Here is a 26465-nt window from a genome sequence, read left to right on the forward strand (position 1 = left end):
TGCCAGGTGTCACACAACACATCAGTAGGTATTTTTCAATTTAATATCCCCTTGGACATGAAGTTCATAATGATAAGACTGGATGCGTTCCAAATGGCAACCTATTCCCTATATAGTGCACTACTTTGACCAGGGACAACCCGATATAGCGCACTATTTTTGACCAGAGCACTGGTCAAAAGTAATGCACTATATAGGGAATAGGGTGCTATTTGGAATGTGCTCACTGTCTACTTCCTGAATATTCAATATAATGCCATTGACATTTCCATCTGGGAGCAGATTGCCAGTCCTTTATCAGCCTAGGGGATTTCAGAAGGCTTCCTTTATGGTTATAGCCCACACTGGAGCTGGGTTAGACTACACAGTCTGGCATGATAATCATAACATTTAAATCTATAATGGAACAGAGGCCATGTGTGCATTACCATAATTACTATCCAGAGAGATCCACACACATTTCACATGGCTCAGCACTCGCTGCAACCAATGAGAGGGTCTGTCTGTCTGTCTGTCTGTCTGTCTGTCTGTCTGTCTGTCTGTCTGTCTGTCTGTCTGTCTGTCTGTCTGTCTGTCTGTCTGTCTGTCTGTCTGTTTTGCTCAGGATGGAGAAGTATTTGTCACTTTGATCCTCTGCCTCTTAACACCAGAAGCGCTATAGGCCAACGGCCACTAACGTTTGATTGTGTAGTCAAAAAGCTATGTTCTGCTCCTGACCCTGATACCTTGTCCCGAACTGGGTAAGAAGTAATGCATATATTTACATGTTGAAGGTCTTCGTTGGGTATCTCTGTTGGGCCCAGGCCTTCGTGGAAAGGGTTCCGCTGTGTGAGAAGGGTCGATTGGCCCTTCTTCTTCGTTCTCTGGTGTAAGTCTCTGATTGTCCACAAGAAGTCACAATGTCCTTCTTCTTATTTGTCTGTTTACTTGCACTCGTTCTGGAAGAGTGGTCTTCTGAGGACGGCTTATCAGCGGTGTCGATGATCCCCAGTGTGGTGATGAGAGCAGTGTAGGCGACGATGATTTGAAGACAATAACCGGATGGTCCTACTTAAATTCACTTTCTTAGATACAGTACTTAGAACTGCTACTCAACCGTAGTATTGATTGTTAAAGTTTCCTTTGTCTTCTTCAACCTCGTGCTGATTCTCAGGGTCGTGACTAATGTAGACCTAGCTGCAGCTTGTGGTCCTTCTAGTCCCATATATTAATTCTTAACTCAATGTTTTATACCTTCGGGTAAAAAGGGGATGTTTTCGTCATGCTGACACGCTCTTTGGGCTCCCTGGGGCGTGGCTAGTTACGAGGCAAGGTATCATAATTACTATGATCTCGTTAGAGAACTAAAATCCCAATCCTATCGTCTCAAAAACATTATCTTTATCCTTGATATTTTCTACACAACGTAAAGGATGTAAACCTGATGTACAGTGAGGGAAAAAAGTATTTGATCCCCTGCTGATTTTGTACGTTTGCCCACTGACAAAGAAATGATCAGTCTATAATTTTAATGGTAGGTTTATTTGAACAATGAAAGACAGAATAACAACAAAGAAATCCAGAAAAATTCATGTCAAAAATGTTATAAATTGATTAGCATTTTAATGAGGGAAATAAGTATTTGACCCCCTCTCAATCAGAAAGATTTCTGGCTCTCAAGTGTCTTTTATACAGGTAACGAGCTGAGATTTGGAGTGCACTCTTAACCTGTTGGGGGTAGGGGGCAGTATTTAATAAACATACCCGATTTAATCTGGTTATTACTACTGCCCAGAAACTAGAATATGCATATAATTATTGGCTTTGGATAGAAAACACCCTAAAGTTTCTAAAACTGTTTGAATGGTGTCTGTGAGTATAACAGAACTCATATGGCAGGCAAAAACCTGAGAAGATTCCTTACAGGAAGTGGCCTGTCTGACCATTCCTTGAGCTTCTTGCCTCTGTTTATTGAAGACTGAGGATCTTTGCTGTAACGTGACACTTCCTACGGCTCCCATAGGCTCTCAGAAGGCGGGAAAAAGCTGAATGATGTAATTCCAGCCCCAGGCTGAAACACATTAGCGCTTTTGGCAAGTGGCCGATCAGAGGAAAATGGGCTTAGGCGCGTGCACAAGTCGACCCCATGCTTTATTTTCTTTCGTCTTTTTACCTAAACGCAGATTCCCGGTCGGAATATTATCGCTTTTTTACGAGAAAAATGGCATAAAAATAGATTTTAAACAGCGGTTGACATGCTTCGAAGTACGGTAATGGAATATTTAGAATTTTTTTGTCACGAAATGCATCGTGACACCCTTCTTTACGCTTTCGGATAGTGTCTTGAATGCACGAACAAAACGCAGCTGTTTGGATATAACTATGGATTATTTGGGACCAAACCAACATTTGTTATTGAAGTAGAAGTCCTGGGAGTGCATTCTGACGAAGAACACCAAAGGTAATAACATTTTTCTTACAGTAAATCTGACTTTGGTGAGTGCTAAACTTGCTGGGTGTCTAAATAGCTAGCCCTGTGATGCCGGGCTATCTACTTAGAATATTGCAAAATGTGCTTTCACCGAAAAGCTATTTTAAAATCGGACATATCGAGTGCATAGAGTTCTGTATCTATAATTCTTAAAATAATTGTTATGCTTTTTGTGAACGTTTATCGTGAGTAATTTAGTAAATTTTTAGTAAATTCACCGGAAGTTTGCGGGGGGCATGCTAGTTCTGAACGTCACATGCTAATGTAAAAAGCTGGTTTTTGATATAAATACGAACTTGATTGAACAAACCATGCATGTATTGTATAACATAATGTCCTAGGTGTGTCATCTGATGAAGAACATCAAAGGTTAGTGCTGCATTTAGCTGTCTTCTGGGTTTTTGTGACATTATATGCTAGCTTGAAAAATGGGTGTCTGATTATTTCTGGCTTGGTACTCTGCTGACATAATCTAATGTTTTGCTTTCATTGTAAAGCCTTTTTGAAATCGGACAGTGTGGTTAGATTAACAAGAGTCTTGTCTTTAAAATGGTGTAAAATAGTCATATGTTTGAGAAATTTAAGTACTAGCATTTCTAAGGTATTTGAATAACGCGCCACAGGATTCCACTGGCTGTTACGTAGGTGGGACAATTTCGTCCCGCCGACCCTAGAGAGGTTAAAGGGAGTGCTCCTAATCTCAGTTTGTTACCTGTATAAAAGTCTCCTGTCCACAGAAGCAATCAATCAATCAGATTCCAAACTCTCCACCATGGCCAAGACCAAAAAGCTCTCCAAGGATGTCAGGGACAAGATTGTAGACCTACACAAGGCTGGAATGGGCTACAAGACCATCGCCAAGCAACTTGGTGAGAAGGTGACAACAGTTGGTGCGATTATTCGCAAATGGAAGAAACACAAAATAACTGTCAATCTCCCTCGGCCTGGGGCTCCATGCAAAATCTCACCTTGTGGAGTTGCAATGATCATGAGAACGGTGAGGAATCAGCCCAGAACTACACGGGAGGATCTTGTCAATGATCTCAAGGCAGCTGGGACCATAGTCACCAAGAAAACAATTGGTAACACACTACGCCGTGAAGGACTGAAATCCTGCAGCGCCCGCAAGGTCCCCCTGCTCAAGAAAGCACATATACATGCCCATCTGAAGTTTGCCAATGAACATCTGAATCATTCAGAGGACAACTGGGTGAAAGTGTTGCGGTCAGATGAGACCAAAATGGAGCTATTTTGGCATCAACTCAACTCGTGTTTGGAGGAGGAGGAATGCTGCCTATGACCCCAAGAATACCATACCCACCGTCAAACATGGAGGTGGAAACATTATGCTTTGGGGGTGTTTTTCTGCTAAGGGGACAGGACAACTTCACCGCATCAAAGGGACGATGGACGGGGCCATGTACCGTCAAATCTTGGGTGAGAACCTCCTTCCCTCAGCCAGGGCAATGAAAATGGGTCGTGGATGGGTATTCCAGCATGACAATGACCCAAAACACACGGCCAAGGCAACAAAGGAGTGGCTCAAGAAGAAGCACAGTAAGGTCCTGGAGTGGCCTAGCCAGTCTCCAGACCTTAATCCCATAGAAAATCTGTGGAGGGAGCTGAAGGTTCGAGTTGCCAAACGTCAGCCTCAAAACCTTAATGACTTGGAGAAGATCTGCAAAGAGGAGTGGAACAAAATCCCTCCTGAGATGTGTGCAAACCTGGTGGCCAACTACAAGAAACGTCTAACCTCTGTGATTGCCAACAAGGGTTTTGCCACCAAGTACTAAGTCATGTTTTGCAGAGGGGTCAAATACTTATTTCCCTCATTAAAATGCAAATCAATTTATAACATTTTTGACATGCGTTTTTCAGGATTTTTTGTTGTTATTCTGTCTCTCACTGTTCAAGTAAACCTACCATTAAAATTATAGAGTGATCATTTCTTTGTCAGTGGGCAAACGTACAAAATCAGCAGGGGATCAACTACTTTTTTCCCTCACTGTACACAGTGTAAAGCTCTTCAAATTACAATGTTTTCGTTATAACCTTTATAACAATTTTAATGACATCACAAAATAGACATTCATTTTCCATCTCTCATCATTCCCAACATTCGGATGTTGAAATATATTGTCCCAGTGTTCATTGCTTGATGTTGAGCTTTTGTGCAGTAAACTCTTCTGTAACAAACAGACATTCCATTCACCCATACTAGAGACCAGAAAGGAGTCGTCTGCTACATTACAATTTACAATCGAAGTGAGGTCTCAAACAAAAGAAACACATCAATTCCCCCCCTTCCCCCCTGCGGGTGAGAGGGCTCTGTAGACTCCTCACAGGAGAGTCATGACACTATGCTGCAGCAAATGTAGGTCCTACCTGTCACAAGAAAAACAGTTACCATGACAAGATGATAGATCTACAGTACATGCATTGTGAACTGCGCTCCATACTGAGATGGGCTGTATGTCCCCGCCCTGAGCGTTGATGGTTGATCATGCAGAGAGGCCGTAGAGAAGCCAGATTTAGACATCGCATATAATTTAACAGTTCTAATACACGTCATGCTGTTCATATAAATCATTTATTATAATTTTTCGGTTTCTCGCAGTTATTTATCCTGGGAAAAGAGAGTGGTTTTGGGGGGTAAATCTCTGTAACCAGGTTCCCACCATTCAACCCTAGATGCTACCCAGCCAGGCACTAATGCGTCTCTCTCTCCTCACTGAATGAATTACAATTGAATGAATGGGCGATAATTGTGCACCTTATTCCACAATTTCATTTAAATTAGGCATAACAGAATGATAAGAAGGGTGAAGAGGTTGATTTAATGGAGAAAGACAATAGTGTCATGATGAGTTTTTGTTATGCCTATTTATCAGCTGCAAATTATTTGATCGCTCACCTTGCAGGTTGATACCATTCTCTTTTACATTTTACTTTGGAAACAGAAGCAGTTATGAGACTGTTTTATTTACTGTAAATCTATTACTAGTCAAATCTATTGTAAGGGAAACAAGTAGGCCTTTAGAATAATGAAACACATATCTTTGACACTATCTAAGTTGATGAGCGGGAAACAAACAATGCCATTTAACCTGCACAGCTGGCCCAACGAAACTACACCTAAACTACAGTACCAGTCAAAAGTTTGGACACACCTACTCATTCCAGGGTTTTTATTCTACAATTCTACAATTATTCTACAGTGTAGAAAATAGTAAAAATAAAGAAAAATCATTGAATGTGTAAGGATCGACGCTAAAGACGAGAAGCAAGTACAGGGAGTAAAGATTTCATTTATAAGCGGATATATAACAAAACAGGAACAGCGTCTGGATGGGGGAACAAAACGACATAATGACAATAATGCTGACCTGGGGAACACAACTGAGGAACAGACCGATATAGAGGGTCAATCAACAAATCGAAGGAGTCCTGGTGAATCCAATGAGCGCTGAAGCGCGTAATGATTGTGAGAGGTGTGCGTAATGAAAGGCAGCCTGGCTCCCTCAAGCACCAGAGAGGGAGAGCAGGAGCCGGCGTGACAGTACCCCAATCTTTAGGGGCGCCACCCGCTGTCCCACCTGGGCGAGCCTGCCGGGCTAGCTGAGGCATGGGTGCATGACAAGCTTGCTGGGGTGTAGAAGCCCGACGAGCCGGCAGAGGCTTGGGAGCCCGATGAGCCGGCTAAGGCGTGGGAGCCTGGTGGGCCGGCTGAGGCATGACGTGGGATGGGAGCCCAATGAGCCGGCTGAGGCATAGGAGCCCGGCAAGCCGGGCAAGGCATGACGTGGGATGGGAGCCTGCCGACCCAACCAGGGCAAGGAAACATCTTGAGCCAGCTAAGGCATGGAAGCCAGATGAGCCAGCTGAGGCACCCCCGGTTCCATTGGACCCGACGTCACCAACAAAACGAAAACAAAAACCTCCCTGATGCTTCGTATTGTGGTGTCAGCATTCTGTAAGGATCGACGCTGGAGACAAGAAGCAGGTACAGGAAGTGAATGTTTAATAACCACAGACATATAGGGAAGGCATTAAAAACGTGAACGAGTCCCGGTGAGTCCAATGAGCGTTGATGCGCCTAATGATGGTGATAGGTGTGCTTAATGATGGGCATCCTGGCGCCCTCGAGCGCCAGAGATGTGAAGCGGAAGCAGGTGTGACAGAATGTGTAGGTGTGTCCAAACTTTTGACTGGTACTGTATATCGAAATTAATTTCACACATAATAAGAGTTAGTCTATAGACAAGATTAAATTAACAATAATCTGATGAGTGACAATATTAGCCCTATCAGTTGTCAAATTGTTCATGAAGAGATGAGCACATCTTGTAATAGACAGATGCAGGAAAAAGGAGCATCACTTTATCAAATCCTTCTTCAGAGTCACATGCAGGTAAAACATTTTGATTGCTATATAGTATCAGAAAGAGCAGTTTCTATAACACTTACCTTTGTCAAACAACTAACAAAATTCAAGGGATGCAGCTCTATTTGCAAATGTCACATTTTCCAAGAATATCCATGCTGTCCATGCATTCAGCACATGACCACTTGCACGACAGTATTGCTCTGGATACTAAGAAAAAACTAGTAACATCAGCTTAAAATGCAAATATGCTGTTCTCTCTCAATGGATGAATGGGCGATAGAAACGGATAATGGTGCATGTGACTTCAATGAAATTAATGATGAGGAGGGTGAAGGGGTGATTCAATTTGATTGATCTGAATGATGAGGCTGAAGAGGATGATTCAATTTAGAACAATAGTGTTTTTTATTTTATTTCACCTTTATTTAACCAGGTAGGCTAGTTGAGAACAAGTTCTCATTTACAACTGCGACCTGGCCAAGATAAAGCAAAGCAGTTCGACACATACAACAACACAGAATAAACAGAATAACAGTAGAAAAAAAGTCTATATACATTGTGTACAAATGAGGTAAGATAAGGGAGGTAAGGCAATAAATAGGCCATGGTGGCGAAGTAATTATAATATAGCAATTAAACACTGGAGTGATAGATGTGCAGAAGATTAAAGTGCAAGTAGAGATACTGGGGTGAAAAGGAGCAAGATAAATAAATAAATACAGTATGGGGATGAGGGAAGTTGGATGGGCTATTTACAGATGGGCTATGTACAGGTGCAGTGATCTGTGAGCTGCTCTGACAGCTGGTGCTTAAAGTTAGTGAGGGAGATATGAGTCTCCAGCATCAGCTTCAGCAGAGAACTGGAAGGAAAGGCGGCAAAAGGAGGAATTGGCTTTAAGGGGTGACCAGTGAAAAATATACCTGCTGGAGTGCATGATACCGGTGGGGGCTGCTATGATGACCAGTGAGCTGAGATAAGGCAGGGCTTTACCTAGCAAAGACTTGTAGATGACCTGGAGCCAGTGGGTTTGGCGACGAGTATGAAGCGAGTGCCAGCCAACGGGAGCGTACAGGTCGCAGTGGTGGGTAGTATATGGGGCTTTGGTGACAAAATGGATGGCACTGTGAAAGACTGCATCCAATTTGTTGAGTAGAGTGTTGGAGGCTATTTTGTAAATTACATCGCCAAAGTCGAGGATCGGTAGGATGGTCCTAGCCAGACACCTAGGTATTTGTAGTTGTCTACATATTCTAAGTCAGAACCGTTCAGAGTAGTCATTCTGGACGGGCGGGCCGGTGCGGGCAACGATCGGTTGAAGAGCATGCATTTCGTTTTACTTGCATTTAAGAGCAGTTAGAGGCCACTGAAGGAGAGTTGTATGGCACTGAAGCTCATCTGGAGGTTAGTTAATACAGTGTCCAAAGAAGGGCCAGAAGTATACAGAATGGTGTCGTCTGCGTAGAGGTGGATCAGAGAATCACCAGCAGCAAGAGTTACATCATTGATGTATACAGAGAAGAGAGTCGGCCCGAGAATTGAACCCTGTGGCACCCCCATAGAGACTGCCAGAGATCCGGACAACAGACCCTCCGATTTGACACACTGAACTCTATCAGCGAAGTAGTTGGTGAACCAGGCGAGGCAGTCATTTGAGAAACCAAGGCTGTTGAGTCTGCCGATAAGAATGTGGTGATTGACAGAGTCGAAGCCTTGGCCAGGTCGATGAGTACAGCTGCACAGTATTGTCTCTTATCGATGGTATGATATCGTTTAGGACCTTGAGCGTGGCTGAGGTGCATCAATGACCAGCTCTGAAACCAGATTGCATAGCGGAGAAGGTACGGTGGGATTCGAAATGGTCGGTAATCTGTTTGTTAACTTGGTTTTCGAAGACCTTAGAATGGCAGGGTAGGATAGATATAGATCTGTAGCAGTTTGGGTCTAGAGTGTCAACCCCTTTGAAGAGGGGGATGACCGCGGCAGCTTTCCAATCTTTGGGAATCTCAGATACGAAAGAGATGTTGAACAGGCTAGTAATAGGGGTTGCAACAATTTCAGCAGATAACTTTAGAAAGAGAGGGTCCAGATTGTCTAGCTCAACTGATTTGTAGGGGTCCAGATTTTGCAGCTCTTTCAGAACATCAGCTATCTGGATTTGGGTGAAGGAGAAATGGGGGAGGCTTGGGCGAGTTGCTGTGGGGGGTGCAGGACTGTTGACCGGGGTAGGGGTAGCCAGGTAGAAAGCATGGCCAGCCGTAGAAAAATGCTTATTGACATTCTCAATTATAGAGGATTTATCGGTGGTGACAGTGTTTCCTAGCCTCAGTGCAGTGGGCAGCTGGGAGGACGTGCTCTTATTCTCCATGGACTTTACGGTGTCCCAGAACTTTTTTGAGTTTGTGCTACAGGATGCAAATTTATGTTTGAAAAAGCTAGCCTTAGCTTTCCTAACTGCCTGTGTATATTGGTTCCTAACTTCCCTGAAAAGTTGCATATCGCGGGGGCTATTCGATGCTAATGCAGTACGCCACCGGATGTTTTTGTGCTAGTCAAGGGCAGTCAGGTCTGGAGTGAACCAAGGGCTATATCAGTTCCTGGTTCTCCATTTTTTGAATGGGGCATGCTTATTTAACCTGTTGGGTCTAGGGGGCAGCATTTGCACGTCTGGATAAAAAAAATGTACCCGATTTAATCTGGTTACTAATCCTACCCAGTAACTAGAATATGCATATACTTATTATATATGGATAGAAAACACTCTAAAGTTTCCAAAACTGTTTGAATGGTGTCTGTGAGTATAACAGAACTCATTTGGCAGGCAAAACCCTGAGACATTTTCTGACAGGAAGTGGATACCTGATGTGTTGTATTGACTTTAAACCTATCCCATTGAAAAACACAGGGGTTTAGGAATATTTTGGCACTTCCTATTGCTTCCACTAGATGTCACCAGCCTTTACAAAGTGTTTTGAGTCTTCTGGAGGGAGATCTGACCGAACAAGAGCCATGGAACGGTGATGTCCCATTAGACACCTGGCGCGCTACTTCATGTTGGGTACCCTCGTTCCAATACGTTATAAAAGAGTATGCATTCGTCCACCTTGAATATTATTCATGTTCTGGTTAAAAAAGGCCCTAATGATTTATGCTATACAACGTTTGACATGTTTGAACGAACGGAAATATATTTTTTCCCCTCGTTCATGACGAGAAGTCCGGCTGGCTTACATCATGTGCTAACGAGACGGAGATTTTTGGACATAAATGATGAGCTTTTTTGAACAAAACTACATTCGTTATGGACCTGTGATACCTGGAAGTGACATCTGATGAAGAGAATCAAAGGTAATGGATTATTTACATAGTATTTTCGATTTTAGATCTCCCCAACATGACGTCTAGTCTGTATCGCAACGCGTATTTTTCTGGGCGCAGTGCTCAGATTATTGCAAAGTGTGATTTCCCAGTAAGGTTATTTTTAAATCTGGCAAGTTGATTGCGTTCAAGAGATGTAAATCTATAATTCTTTAAATGACAATATAATATTTTAACAATGTTTTCTAATTTTAATTATTTAATTTCTGACGCTGACTTGACTGCCGGTTATTGGAGGGAAACGATTTCCTCAACATCAATGCCATAGTAAAACGCTGTTTTTGGATATAAAAATGAACTTGATAGAACTAAAAATGCATGCATTGTCTAACATAATGTCCTAGGAGTGTCATCTGATGGAGATTGTAAAAGGTTAGTGCATCATTTTAGCTGGTTTTATGGTTTTGGTGACCCTGTCTTTGACTTGACAAAACATTACACACAACTCTTGTAAATGTACTGTCCTAACATACTCTAAATTTATGCTTTCGCCGTAAAACCTTTTTGAAATCGTAAAACGTGGTTAGATTAAGGAGATGTTTATCTTTCAAATGGTGTAACATAGTTGTATTTTTGAAAAATTTGAATTTTGACATTTATTTGGATTCAAATTTGCCGCTCTTGAAATGCACCTGCTGTTGATGGAGTGCACCACGGGTGGCACGCTAGCGTCCCACCTAGCCCCAAGAGGTTTAAGATGGTGAGGAAGGCACTTTTAAAGAATAAGTGTTTTAGGGAGCGTTTGACAGTGATGAGGGGTGGTTGTTTGACCACAGACCAATTACAGATGCAGGCAATGAGGCAGTGATCGCTGAAATCTTGGTTGAAGACAGCAGAGATGTATTTGGAGGGCAAGTTGGTTAGGATGATATCTATGAAGGTGCCAGTGTTTACGGATTTGGGGTTGTACCTGGTAGGTTCATTGATAATTTGTGTGAGATTGAGGGCATCAAGCTTAGATTGTAAGATGGCCGGGGTGTTAACCTCTATGGGCTAGGTGGGACGCTAGCGTGCCACCCGTGGTGCACTCCATCAACAGCAGGTGCATTTCAAGAGCGGCAAATTTGAATCCAAATAAATGTCAAAATTCAAATTTTTCAAAAATACAACTATTTTACACCATTTCAAAGATAAACATCTCCTTAATCTAACCACGTTTTACGATTTCAAAAAGGTTTTACGGCGAAAGCATAAATTTAGAGTATGTTAGGACAGTACATTTACAAGAGTTGTGTGTAATGTTTTGTCAAGTCAAAGACAGGGTCACCAAAACCATAAAACCAGCTAAAATGATGCACTAACCTTTTACAATCTCCATCAGATGACACTCCTAGGACATTATGTTAGACAATGCATGCATTTTTAGTTCTATCAAGTTCATATTTATATCCAAAAACAGCGTTTTACTATGGCATTGATGTTGAGGAAATCGTTTCCCTCCAATAACCGGCAGTCAAGTCAGCGTCACAAATTAAATAATTAAAATTAGAAAACATTGGTAAAATATTATATTGTCATTTAAAGAATTATAGATTTACATCTCTTGAACGCAATCAACTTGCCAGATTTAAAAATAACCTTACTGGGAAATCACACTTTGCAATAATCTGAGCACTGCGCCCAGAAAAATACGCGTTGCGATACAGACTAGACGTCATGTTGGGGAGATCTAAAATCGAAAATACTATGTAAATAATCCATTACCTTTGATTCTCTTCATCAGATGTCACTTCCAGGTATCACAGGTCCATAACGAATGTAGTTTTGTTAAAAAAAGCTCATCATTTATGTCCAAAAATCTCCGTCTTGTTAGCACATGATCTAAGCCAGCCGGACTTCTCGTCATGAACGAGGGGAAAAAATATATTTCCGTTCGTTCAAACATGTCAAACGTTGTATAGCATAAATCATTAGGGCCTTTTTTAACCAGAACATGAATAATATTCAAAGTGGACGAATGCATACTCTTTTATAACGTATTGGAACGAGGGTACCCAACATGAACTCGCGCGCCAGGTGTCTAATGGGACATCATCGTTCCATGGCTCTTGTTCGGTCAGATCTCCCTCCAGAAGACTCAAAACACTTTGTAAAGGCTGGTGACATCTAGTGGAAGCAATAGGAAGTGCCAAAATATTCCTCAGCCCCTGTGTTTTTCAATGGGATAGGTTTAAAGTCAATACAACACATCAGGTATCCACTTCCTGTCAGAAAATGTCTCAGGGTTTTGCCTGCCAAATGAGTTCTGTTATACTCACAGACACCATTCAAACAGTTTTAGAAACTTTAGAGTGTTTTCTATCCATATATAATAAGTATATGCATATTCTAGTTACTGGGTAGGATTAGTAACCAGATTAAATCGGGTACATTTTTTTTATCCAGACGTGCAAATGCTGCCCCCTAGCCCTAACAGGTTAAAACCTCTTACATCTAGATGTTCCGCTAGCGGAACACCGCTCCAATATCCAATGATAGGGCGTGGCGCGAATTACAAATTCCTCGAAAATCCAAAAACTTCCATTTTTCAAACATATGACTATTTTACACCATTTTAAAGACAAGACTCTCCTTTATCTAACCACACTGTCCGATTTCAAAAAGGCTTTACAACAAAAGCAAAACATTAGATTATGTCAGGAGAGTATCCAGACAGAAATAATCAGACACCCATTTTTCAAGCTAGCATATAATGTCACAAAAACCAAAACCACAGCTAAATGCAGCACTAACCTTTGATGATCTTCATCAGATGACACTCCTAGGACATTATGTTATACAATACATGCATGTTTTGTTCAATCAAGTTCATATTTATATCAAAAAACAGCTTTTTACATTAGCATGTGACGTTCAGAACTAGCATTCCCACCGAACACTTCCGGTCACAAAAAACATAAAAATTATTTTAAGAACTATAGATACAGAACTCCTTTATGCAATCGCGGTGTCCGATTTTAAAATAGCTCTTCGGTGAAAGCACATTTTGCAATATTCTGAGTAGATAGCCCGGCCATCACAGGCTAGCTATTTTCACACCCACCAAGTTTGGTACTCACCAAACTCAGATTTACTATTAGAAAAATTGGATTACCTTTGCTGTTCTTCGTCAGAATGCACTCCCAGGACTTCTACTTCAACAACAAATTTTGGTTTGGTTCCAAATAATCCATAGTTATATCCAAATAGCGGCGTTTTGTTCGTGCGTTCAAGACACTATCCGAAGGGTAACGAAGGGTGACGCGCCGGCGCATATCGTGACAACAAAATTCAAAATATTCCATTACCGTACTTCGAAGCATGTCAAACGCTGTTTAAAATCAATTTTTATGCGATTTTTCTCGTAAAATAGCGATAATATTCCGACCGGGAGACTGAAAATGTAAAATGGACTCTTCTCGTGCATGCGTGCGCCCGTCTCATTTTTCTCAGATCGACCACTATCCAAATGCGCTACTGTTTTTCAGCCAGGGACTGCAGAGGCATCATTCAATGTTCTGGCGCCTTCTGAGAGCCTATGGGAGCCTTAGGAAGTGTCACGTTACAGCAGAGATCCTCTGTTTTCAATAAAGAGGCTAAAGAAGGCCAAGAAATGGTCAGAGAGGGCACTTCCTGTTTGGAATCTTCTCAGGTTTTGGCCTGCCATATGAGTTCTGTTATACTCACAGACACCATTCAAACAGTTTTAGAAACTTTAGGGTGTTTTCTATCCAAATCAAACAATTATCTGCATATTCTAGTTTCTGGGCAGGAGTAATAAACAGATTAAATCGGGTACGTTTTTTCTCCGGCCGTGAAAATACTGCCCCCTATCCATAACAGGTTAAGCATGTCCCAGTTTCGGTCACCTAGCAGCATGAGCTCTGAAGATAGATGGAGGGCAATCAATTCACATATGGTGTCCAGGACACAGCTGGGGGCAGAGGGTGGTCTATAGCAAGTGGCAACGGTGAGAGACTTGTTTCTCAAAAGGTGGGTTTTTAAAAGTAGAAACTCGAATTGTTTGGGTACAGACCTGGATAGTAAGACAGAACTCTGCAGGCTATCTCTGCAGTAGATTGCAACTCCGCCCCCTTTGGCAGTTCTATCTTGTCGGAAAATGTTATAGTTAGGGATAGAAATTTCAGGGGTTTTGGTGGTCTTCCTAAGCCAGGATTCAGACACGGCTAGAATGGCTAGAACAAAGTTAGGGAGGAGGCTTCTAATGTTAACAGGCATGAAACCAAGGCTTCTATGGTTACAGAAGTCAACAAATGAGAGCGCCTGGGGAATGGGAGTGGAGCTAGGCGCTGCAGAGCCTAGATTAACCTCTACATCACCAGAGGAACAGAGGAGGCGTAGAATAAGGGTACAGCTAAAGGATATAAGAACTGGGTGTTTACTACGTTCGAAACAGAGAGTAAAAGGAGCAGGTTTCTGGGCGCGATAGAATAGATTCAAGGCATAATGTACAGACAAAGTTATGGTAGGATGTGAATACAGTCGAGGTAAACCTAGGCATTGAGTGATGATGAGAGAGATATTGTCTCTAGAAACATCATTTAAACCAGGTAATGTCACCGCATGTGTGGGAGGTGGAACTAAAGGGTTAGCTAAGGCATATTGAGCAGGGCTAGAGGCTCTACAGTGAAATAAGACAATAATCACTAACCAGAACAGCAATGGACAAGGCATATTGACATTAGGGAGAGGCATGCATAGCCGAGTGATCATAGGAGTCCAGTGAGTAATGAGGATGAATGAGGATGAAGGATGAGGATGAAGAATTGTGGGAGTTGTGGGCGGTCTCATTGTTTATCATGAAAGGCTAGGAAATGGTAGTCTATATAATCTCTACTCAGAGATTCAAATCAGACACTGAGTACAACATGCAATGTGTGTAGTTCACAATGGCAATGGACATACTGACAACATTACAAATGTTGCAGAATTTAGATGAGTTGGAGTCAAATAGAGGATCGGATGTTGAGCTTGAAATCGACGCTGCTGATGAAGAGTCTTCATCTGATTCTGATGTTGACTTCGAGCCTCCGATGCCTGATCCTCACCACAGAAAAAACAGAACAGAGCCAACTGAGAAGGTGATCCCAACTGCCACAGTGAGACAGGAGTCTGGGAGGGATGGCACGGTTTGGGTAGAAAGGAGTGACGAGTTTATGTGACATGCAGATGTTGCAGCACAATCAGAGATTGCACTGTTGCTCATGCGCACAGAAAAGGAAACAGTACGTGGGACATGTCTATGGATGAACTCAAAGCATTTATTGCACTCTTGTATGTCCACGGGGCATACGGTCGAAAGTAGTCATTTTGGTCTGATAAGTATAGGACGTACTTTTTCTGAGAGACCATGGGAATGCAAGAACTTCTGGGAGATTTTGCAACACCTGTGGCAGGTACACACAAAACAAGGCCCATGAAAACTGTGTGCAGTGCAACCGATTTGTTTGTGGGGCTTGCTCACACAAAGCCCCGAAGCTGTGTACTGACTGTGGACCCAAAGCATAAAGAGAAGACGAGATTGATTCATGCATAAAGCCATGTGTATAAGGGCACAATTCATCCTTTACAATTGTTGATGCACTGGTGCTTTTGTTTAGGAATACTACACGTGGAGGTCTTGGGCTGGTGTTGAGAGGCCGGTTGGACATACTGCCAAATTCTCTAAAACGACATTGGAGGCGGCTTATGGTAGAGAAATTGACATTAAATTCTCTGGCAACAGCTCTGGTGGACATTCCTGCAGTCAGCATGCCAATTTCACGCTCCCTCAAAACATGACATCTATGGCATTGTGTTGTGTGACAAAACTGCACATTTTAGAATGGCCTTTACAAGGTGTACCTGTGTAATGATCATGCTGTTTAATCAGCTTCTTTAATCAGCAAAGGAGAAATGCTCACGAACAAGGATGTAAACAAATTTGTGTACAACATTTGAGAGAAATAAGCTTTTTGTGCATATGGAACATTTCTGGGATCCTAAGAGATTAGATTAGTGATAGAATAAGTCCAGTTACAGCTTCTTTTGACAAAGTAGAAACAAAAAAGATCATAATAATATAACCAGCCAGGTGCACAGGTGAATTATTGTACAAATAAAGGTAATCAAATAGATTACACTGTAATGTTTTTATTGTAAGGGAAACAAAAATAGGCTATAGGCCTACATTTTTTCTAGGACTTTTTAGAATTATACAAAACATATCCTTGACTCTATCTAAACAAATAACTATTTTTTTTTGTTATTCATATATTTCCAACAATATTTCTTCATACAATTAATCCTTTACAATAGTTTATGCAGAATTTATCCAGCGTTGGTGCTTGAGTTTGCACACCTTTTTGGTTGATATGCATTGGATGCATATGCTAAAGGTACGTCTGGCAATGCTCTCTATTGGGTACTTATAGGCTGAAATGCCAGGCAGTTCTAGTGTTAAGCCACTGTCCCCTGGCAATCTGTCTGTCTCTCTCTCTCCCTCTGTGGGAGAGTTTTGTGTTAGATTGTTAGACTTTCACAAAAATATCAACGTTATTGAGTGGGCTTACCTATTCTCAGCTCTCTCTCTCATTTATTTTACTTTGTGGTTGACTAAGGGGGGAGAACATCCATCCACACGCGTCGTTCCAATGATGGCGCCTGTGTGAAAGAGATATCTCTGTCTCGTTCGTGGGAACTGAATATCTCTAGGAGACAGCAGATATTGGTTCTAGTGAATTATGTCATCCACCATTGTCAATGCTGCCTGTCAGGGCGGAGGAGAATAAGAATATCCCTATCAAACATGGAAGAAATGGAAAGTGTGTGTGTGTGTTTGTGCAGTGTTGTATAGAGCCAGTCGTCTATTATAGATATACAGCTAGTTATTACTGAATCTAGCTATGGACCTGGTGATAGGGGTTACCACATGACACCGAGAGCAGCAGAGAGACGGTGGGAAAGGAATTATGGTATATAATATTGTGTACAGTAAATGGCTTGGTGGATACAGGTATTTCATAAGGAGACCTGGGTAGGATAGAGGGTAATGTATCTCACAAATAGAGCATACTAACCTACAGTATATGGCCCTTATGAATGAGTAATGGAACAAAACTACCTCATTCAGCAAATTGTAAAACGTGTGCACTTTATGTTTATGTATCATTGCTGATTTTTCTGTTCACTTTCTTGATGCCATGAAAGGACATGTGTGTTAGAACATCAGTCTAAATGTATAGGTTCCCATTTAGCTGGCACTTCTCTTTAATTGCTGTAATGTTCTGATGAATGTAACGTATCTTCTCCGATACATTTACCCTGTGATTTCATTCTATGTTTTTTTTGTGTTTGCGTCTCGCTGAGATAGTGGGTTTCATTTGCAAACAGCTATCAGCTAAATGTATTCCGACTTCGGTTAGACAAAGTCCCTTCCGTTCACTCCAACTTACCTCGAACAGACACTTAATCTTGTTCTTGCTCGGGTTACAATTTCACCAGCCAGTCTTAATGTCTGAAATCATCCATCTTCCCTTCATAGAGCGACACGTCACTTTTGTGGCCAGCAGAAACCTATTTTTCACCTCTTTTTGCTTCCAATTTATTAAAGGCCCAGTGCAGTCAAAAACTTGATTTACCTATGTTTTATATTTCCACACTATGAGATTGGAATAATACTGTGAAATTGCGAAAGTTATGATAATTCCCTTTTAGTAGGATGTCATTTTTTTTTTACTCTCAAATTTAATGGCAGAAATGTAGATTTCCGGCTAAATAGACATACGCAAAAGTAACTGCTTTTCAAGAGCAGTTATATGATAAGGACATGCATCAACGTGGTATCATTGAAAAGAAAACACCTGGGAGATTATAAGGAAATGGTCAGAACAGACAGTATATATGTCACATCCTGACCAATATTTAGGTATTAGTTGTATTATATTTGGTCAGGACGTGGCAGAGGTATATTTGTTTTGTATTATGGGGTTTTTGTGTGTGGTGTAGTGGGGTGTGTTAGTTGTTGGTATAGGTTCTAGGGTTGTTTTTCTATGTATAGTTAATTGGGGTTGGACTCCCAATTGAAGGCAGGTGTGTTGAGTTGCCATTGATTGGGAGTCCTATATAGTAGGTTGTGTTTGTCTTTGTGTTTCGTGGGTAGTTGTTTTTGCACTGCGTTATTTATGCCTGTAAAACTGTCACTAGTCTTATTTTGTTTTCTTGTTTTTCCTCCGTGTTCACATTCGTTTAATAAATTAAGATGATGAGCACTAACTCCACTGCGTATTGGTCCACTTTCTCCGACGATGATTTCGCTATATCGTCTGACGACGAAGAAATCTGTGACAACATAGGAATAGCACAGTTCAGATCACACAAGATCAAGCACACACAAAGTAACCATTTAAAAAAAATATATATATTTTGAAAGTCATATTTCATGGACAAGCCATGAGTCAATTACTGATGAACAGAGTGGTTAACACATCAGTTGGCTTCCACAACAAGTTCTAAACTTCTGGGAAACAAATTGTATTGATAGACACAACAGCTAGAATTCTACAGACGTTTTAGAAAGGGGTGTCAGGTGTGGTCAACGGACATCTTTAAGTGTTCCCCTCAGGCTTTCCAAAGTGTCCTAAGTATGTCAATTAGGTAATTCCACTGCTATTACACATTGAATTAGCCTAAAAGGTATTGGTCACTATAAAAACACACTTTCTACAATATCAACCTCTCTTAATCATTGTTGTGGTGTCAGAGGACATCCAGGGTATATTCCAAGTGTACTTACAACCTCTCCAAAGTGTCCAAATGTGGTAATTCCACTGCTATTACACATTGAATTAGCCAAAAAAGGTATTGGTCCCATATTAATTAAAACAGATATACATTATAAATGCAACCGGGCTTGATTCTTGTAACTGGGCTTGACTCTAGCGGGGACTTGCCCCACTAGTCAACTAGTCTTGATACCTTCACCAGTCCCATGTATATCACCAGGGAAATATCACCAAGAGCATGTGACGCCCATGGTGACATGTTTCCAGTGCATCCTCGCCAGCACGGAGGTGGTGAAGTAGAGCTGAAACAGCTGGAAGGGGGTGTATGTTTGAGTACTGTCCAACTGTGGGCCTACAGGTTGTTTGGGTCTGAACCTGGGTGGAACTGGCTCCACATAATCTTCAATGACTGTATGACATCTGTCCTCAGGTTCATCTCCCTCTGTTGTGCTGGTTCCAGTACTGGTTCTACTGCCCCTACCTCTGCTCCTCCCTCTTCTCTGTTGAGGCCTAGGTGTCCCCTTTGCCCCCCCCACCTCTAGATGAACTGGCTGGGGGTAGTGGAAGAGGACTGGAGGGGTGTAGTGGTGGAGCTTGAACCACCAGTAGAGACAGCATTAGAGACAGCAGTGGGGGTTGTGGATCTGGCAGTGGAGGGAGGGGGAGGGGGGGGGTGCTCCCAAATGCCATCATCCTCTCTGTGGGGGATACAATAAAGGAATATAAAGGGATCAATGCTGCTATAAGATACAGTTGACTCATTTGACAAAACTACATAACTGTAATGTAAAAGCAATATACTAAAAGAAAACACCCAGCCTAAACTTGGTTACAAATTCCCTGCTGGTGACTTTTGGCACACCGTTTTACAGCCCTTTCTCAATGACTAACACCATAAATGTCTAACTCCTTCAGTAGGCTCCCCTTCCCCACTGGACATAGCAGGCCAGGGGGATTGTAAACTGACTCTTCACAACTGGCCAGGTGAGAGAGAGCACCAAGCTCACCTCTGCCCGCAAAGCATCTCAGAATAGGAGTACTGATTTAGGAGCAGTTTGGCTTTTTAGATCATAATGAACACGATTATTTGGACACTGTCTGCAGAGTGCCTCACACAGAGGTGTGAAACAAACACACAATGCAAACAGTGGGACATGTAAGAGACCACAAGAGTTTGACGGCCCCCTAGCAGGGGTGTAGGCAGAAATTAGTTGGGGGTGGGCCTGCATACATTTGGATGGGCCAAATTGGGTTGCTGGGGAGTATGTTTGTAGTAATAATGTGTTTTTTGTTGTTGCTCAATCTGATAGAGTGGGCCTGGCATGGCCACCCTATCATGACTAATAAGTCATTGTTGTTTCTTTTCTACCATTAACAAAAAAAAAACTCCATCCCACCAAAACAGGCTGACATTTCAGGCTGTCTTTTCAAACAGCTCTTATTACACTAAAAGGGAATTATCATCATTTTCACAATTTCACAGTATTATTCCAACCTCATACTGTGGGATTATACACTGAGTGTACAAAACATTGTCACCTGCTCTTTCCGTGACATAAACTGACCATGTGAATCCAGGTGAAAACTATGAACCCTTATTGATGTCAATTGTTAAATCCACTTCAATCAGTGTATATTTTTTAAATATTTTTATTTTTTATTTAACCTTTATTTAACTAGGTAAGTCAGTTAAGAACAAATTCTTATTTACAATGATAACCTAGGAACAGTGGGTTAACTGCCTTGTTCAGGGGCAAAATTACAGATTTTTTACCTTGTCAGCTTGGGGGTTCTATCAAGCTACCTTTCGGTTACTGGCCCAACGTTCTAACCACTAGGCTACCTGCTGCCCCACTAGATGAATGGGAGGATACAGGTTAAAGAAGGATTTTCAAGCCTTGAGACAATTGAGACATGGATTGTGTATGTGTGCCATTCTGAGTGTGAGTGGGCAAGACAAAATATACTACATGACCGAAAGTATGTGGATACCTGCTCGTCTCATTCCAAAATCATGGGCATTAATATGGAGTTGCTGCTATAACAGCCTCCACTCTTCTGAGAAGGCTTTCCACTAGAAGTTGGAACATTTCTACGGGGACTTGCTTCCATTCAGCCACAAGATCAAGTAAAATGAAATATAATGCAATTTTATTGGTCACATATTTAGCAGCTGTTATTACGGGTGTAGCGAAATGCTTGTGTTCCTAGCTCCAACAGTGCAGTAGTATCTAACAAACAGTGCAGTAGTATCAACAAACTTTACAGTTGGCACTATGCATTCGGCAGGTAGCGTTCTCCTGGCATCCGCCAAACCCAGATTCGTCCGTCGGACTACCAGATGATGAAGCGTGATTCATCACTCCAGAGAACGCGTTTCCACTGCTCCAGAGTCCAATGGCGGCGAGATTTACACCACTCCAGCCGATGCTTGGCATTGTGTATGGTGATCTTAGGCTTGTTGCGGCTACTTGGCCATGGAAAATTTGAAGAGGTGTCCACATACCTTTGGCCATGTAGTGTATTTAAGTGGCTTTGAACGGGGTATGGTATTAGGTGCTAGGCGCACTGGTTTGTGTCAAGAACTGCAACGCTGCTGGGTTTTTCCATACTCAACAGTTTCCCGTGTGTATCAAGAATTGTCCACCACCCAAAGGACATCCAGTCAAATTGACACAACTGTGAGAAGCATTGGAGTCAACATGGGCCAGCATCCCTGTGGAAAGCTTTACACGTTGTAGAGGCCATGCTGAGACAAATTTAGGCACTTCTGAGGGCAAAAGAGGGGAGGAGTGCAACTCAATCTCAGGAAGGTCTTCTTAATGTTTTATGCACTCAGTGCATATAGAATACAGGAAAATCACATTTTTGACTGCACTGAAAACTAGCTATTAATAGACCAATAAGAAAGAGAGTTCCAAACCTCTCTGCCAATAACAGCTAGTTTTTAGTTTTACCCTCCCAACTCAGACCAGACCCACACAGTCCTAGCAAAGTTCTTGCTTGAAAAATTGCTCTTTGCAAAGAACTATATTTGTTTCTTTTTTTGGTTGCCATTTTAATTGAAAACAATCACAGTAAGGTACATAATTGTTACCCAGAAATTATTTTATTTTGAGTTAAAAAGGACTGCATTGGACCTTTAAAGAAGGGTAGCTAGGCACTTTTAGGTGCTGCTTTTAGGCCTCAGTGTTAAAGGATGGGAAAGAGGGGGAAGGAAGAGGCCCTGCTTCAGAGCATTAGGGCTTTTTGCCAGGTAATAGCTGCTCTCACTGATAACACTCATCCACGACTCTCTCTCTCTACCATCCACCAAAATATCCCCTTGCAATGAGAGCAGAGGACGCTCCGCCCCATACTGAGGGGATGATTGCAATAGACAGCCACTGGATCTACCACCTCATTAACCCGGCATCTGGATGCCTGCAATTTGCACGTTTCCCCCTTCCTCCCCATCCCCCCTCCTTTCTCCTTCCCTTTCTCTTAGCAGAGATTGAAAGCAAATTGCTTATCTTAGACATAATGAAAATATTTCTACCCGTGGAAGGATAAACACAACAGTTTGAGGGAGGTCGATTGGCGCCGCATTGTAATCAACCTGGGATAAATGATTAGTGCCACGGCAACAGGGTGAAATTAATTCACAGCCCTCTGACACGATGGGCTGACGGACTCAAAGCCTCATGGGTGTTCTGATCTCTCTCTCTCTCTCTCTCTCTCTCTCTCTCTCTCTCTCTTTCTGTCTCTCTCTCCCTTCCAAATGACTGGTGTAGATTAGATAGAGAGAAGGAGGGAGGGAGATAGAGAGGGAAAAAGAGGTGGGGAGGGAGAAAGTGACAGGGGGATAGAGAGAGGGGTGGGAGAGAGAAGTGTGTGTATCTTCGGGAGAATGGACATGAAAGAAAAAATGTGTTTCAGGTTTTGAAGTGATAATTATCTGCTTTATTCTTTGTGCTTTCTCTTTTAATCCAAAGCTCTCGTCAGCCCATTTGACAAACACATTATTTCGGTATAGAGAATTGTTTTTTCGTATTCATCATGAATAGCTAGCACCCATTGTCTGTGTTCTAGTTTCTTAATGACTGTATTACCAAAGTAATCTACTGTACTGTAGTACTGATGAAATCAACCAGATAGTCGTGAAAGCATGAAATATGAAGAGTGTACACTAGCATCCTTGTAATTTAATGTGGACTTCCACTAGAGAACCGCCACAATTAACATTCTCCATGGTCCCTGCCTGCAGAAGAGTTTGTATGACTCATTTGTCATATCTAATGTACAGTGCTTGAGTAAACGATGTGACATGCCATCACCACCCACTCCATTCTGTCTGTCTGTCTGTCTGTCTGTCTGTCTGTCTGTCTGTCTGTCTGTCTGTCTGTCTGTCTGTCTGTCTGTCTGTCTGTCTGTCTGTCTGTCTGTCTGTCTGTCTGTCTGTCTGTCTGTCTGTCTGTCTGTCTGTCTGTCGCTCTTTCCCTCTTTCTCGCTCTGTCTCTCTCTTTCCCTCTCTCTCACTCTCTCTTTCACTTGCTCTCTCTTTCTTCCCCTGTCTCTCTCTCTCTCTCTGTCTCTCTCTTCCCCTGTCTCTCTCTCTCTGTCTCTCTCTTCCCCTGTCTCTCTCACTCTCTCTCTCTCTCTCTCTCTCTCTCTCTCTCTCTCTCTCTCTCTCTCACTTGCATCTGAAACAGGAAGAACTCAGCATTGTGTTGCGACTCTCTGGTCAAGACTGTGTGCTTAGTGGGAATGAGAGTGGCCGGTGACGTAATAAAAGGTTAACTTGGTGCCACGGAGCATTGAGCTGCACATGGACAGATTTACTTGCCTGGGAACCACCGTTAAACCTGCAATTACAAACCCTAACAACTCTGTAGCGGAGCCTATACCACAGCGTTCACACACACACACGCACGCACCACACACACACACCTCTTCTGGGCTCTGTACATTAAGCTTCACAATCATCAGAGCGTGACTCCTGAAGGAAATTGCACAAGAGCGACATGCAAAGTAACATCCTCACAGCAGAGAGAGAGAGAACGGATGGTGAAGGTGGAATTTTGTTTGAAATTCATCCAATTTTTATCCAGTGCGTACATTTCCATATATTCATATTTATCTCTCCACACTGTGCTCCTAGCATCAATCCACTTCCTCTGTGCATACATTTGATTGTAAATAGTTCCGCCTCCCCTCCCAAATTGTCCATAGCACACACACACACAAACAAACAGACAGACAGACAGACAGACAGACAGACAGACAGACAGACAGACAGACAGACAGACAGACAGACAGACAGACAGACAGACAGACAGACAGACAGACAGACAGACAGACAGACAGACAGACAGACAGACAGACAGACAGACAGACAGACAGACAGACAGACAGACAGACAGACAGACACACAGACAGACAGACAGACAGATCTACTAGCTACCCCCGCTCTCATTAACAGGATAGTTGACAAGCCCCAATCAGATGCATTCAGAGACACTTGTATCCATCCCAGGATAGATACGATACGGCTCCTTCTGAATCACTGCCTTTCCGTCACACTCCCTAATTTGAGTGTCTGAATCAGGCAGAGAGGAGGGGAACCAGGGAAGAGCTGGAGATAAGATGTGGGATTCATACACAAACACACATACATGCACACACAAGCTTGCATACCTACCCACGTGTGAATACTCACCCCACATACACACACGCACACTCACACAAATACCAACGCCATCCTCCCTTCTTCTCCATAATGAATCAGTGTATTTATTTAGAGTAATGTGCACAGCCAAAACGTTTCCAGTCAATCGCTCTGTCTTTCCCTCGGCATGGCCGTCAGTCTCTCTTCTCCCAGAGATAATTGCTGCCTATACCTGAGCTGAGCTGAGCCTCTGTAATGTAATGACCCACACACACATGCACACTGACACACACACACACACACACACACACACACACACACACACACACACACACACACACACACACACACACACACACACACACACACACACACACACACACACACACACACACACACACACACACACACAGCGAGTAATGTAATGGCTTTTGGATGAAGTATTGACCACTGCTGGGGTTTGATTAAGGTGCTGTAGGCCAGAGCATGTAACTGAGGAATCAGCATTCTGGTCCGTGCCTGTGTGCAGGGATTTTTCTGCCACTGTAATCCTTGGGTGGGCTGCCTAAATCCAAACAGTGTAAAAAAATAAATAACAATAATAATATTTTGGGGGTTAATTAATTTTTGGGATGGAAAAACACTTGAAATGTAAACTTAAATGACTAAAACCAGATATAAAGTATGTAGAAATGATAATGTATCTACATTCTATATATATGTATATAGATCACCAAAATAAAAGCTAGACAGTCAAGGACAATTAAAAACAATGAATTAGCCATGGCAAACAGCATTAGCCATGGCAAAATGCATAGAATCGCAGGAAATTAGCTTTAAAACTGCAACATTTTATCTTAGCTGCATGGCAAAATGTGTAGAATTGCAGGAAATTTGCTTTTAAACTGCATAAATGCCTTTCAGCTCTATGGTGAAATTCGTAGAATTGCATAATAAAAAAAAAAAAATGCAACATTTGTACTACACCGCCAAGATTGGAGCCTCAAATGTAGCCCGGGCCGACTGCTGACCTCGCCCCCTACCAAGCCCCCTGCCATGCCCATCACTGGAACCCGTTTTTGATCCATAAAAAAACCCTGGTGTGTGTGTGTGTTTGCGTGTGTTTGCGTGTGTGTGGTGCGGCCAGCATGCTCCCTAAATAGGTCCTGGGGTTTAACTCAGAGGGAGGACAGGACGATACTGACAGTCTGAATTCAAGGCATGCATCCATTGATTAACCTCTCCAATTCAATGCCTAATATCGTTTTCTCAGCAAACGTTTAGCAGTGGAATGAAAATAGTTGTACATGGAGATTGAGATTGAGAGATAAGCGCATAAGGTCATCCGTAATCGTTTAGGGTATTTTAGCATGAGGGGATAACTTGCATTGGTTTTTCCTTAATCAATTCCATTTAAATTGCCTGTTCGCTGCGTTGAGAACTGATTGCATCTCAGAGGGAGATGAAAAGGGGAAATGGACTAGCCCCCTTTAAGTTTCTTTGACATGATCTTAAAAAGGTGAGCATTAGCATGCTAAAAGACAGAGAGAGTTATGATGAACACCCATTTGCCAAAGGCTTTAATCGTCAGGCGAGCAAGATGATTAACTTTGAATCTGTTTAATCAACCGCGAGCGCTTTGCTCAAATAGCTAACTGTCAGACAGAGGGGGAAAACTTCCCTCTGATGCGTTGGGAAATGGGAGCGAGGAAACACATATATTCATTTACTGATCTCCTGTTAGGGACAAGAGGGCAACTAAATAGTATCTTAAAGAGTGATGCGCATCAGGGAAGTGTTTGCGCAGGATATTCAAGATTTTT

General features: G+C 42.3%; 1 protein-coding gene across 1 annotated transcript in view; it reads left to right on the forward strand.

The window, feature by feature from the left end:
• Positions 1-26465, forward strand: part of LOC106571582 (MAM domain-containing glycosylphosphatidylinositol anchor protein 2) — a 416194-nt gene that overhangs the window by 200118 nt on the left and 189611 nt on the right. The window lies entirely within an intron of this gene.

This window comes from Salmo salar, chromosome 15 (genome assembly GCF_965601325.2).
Source record: "Salmo salar chromosome 15, fSalSal1, whole genome shotgun sequence".
NCBI lineage: Eukaryota > Metazoa > Chordata > Actinopteri > Salmoniformes > Salmonidae > Salmo > Salmo salar.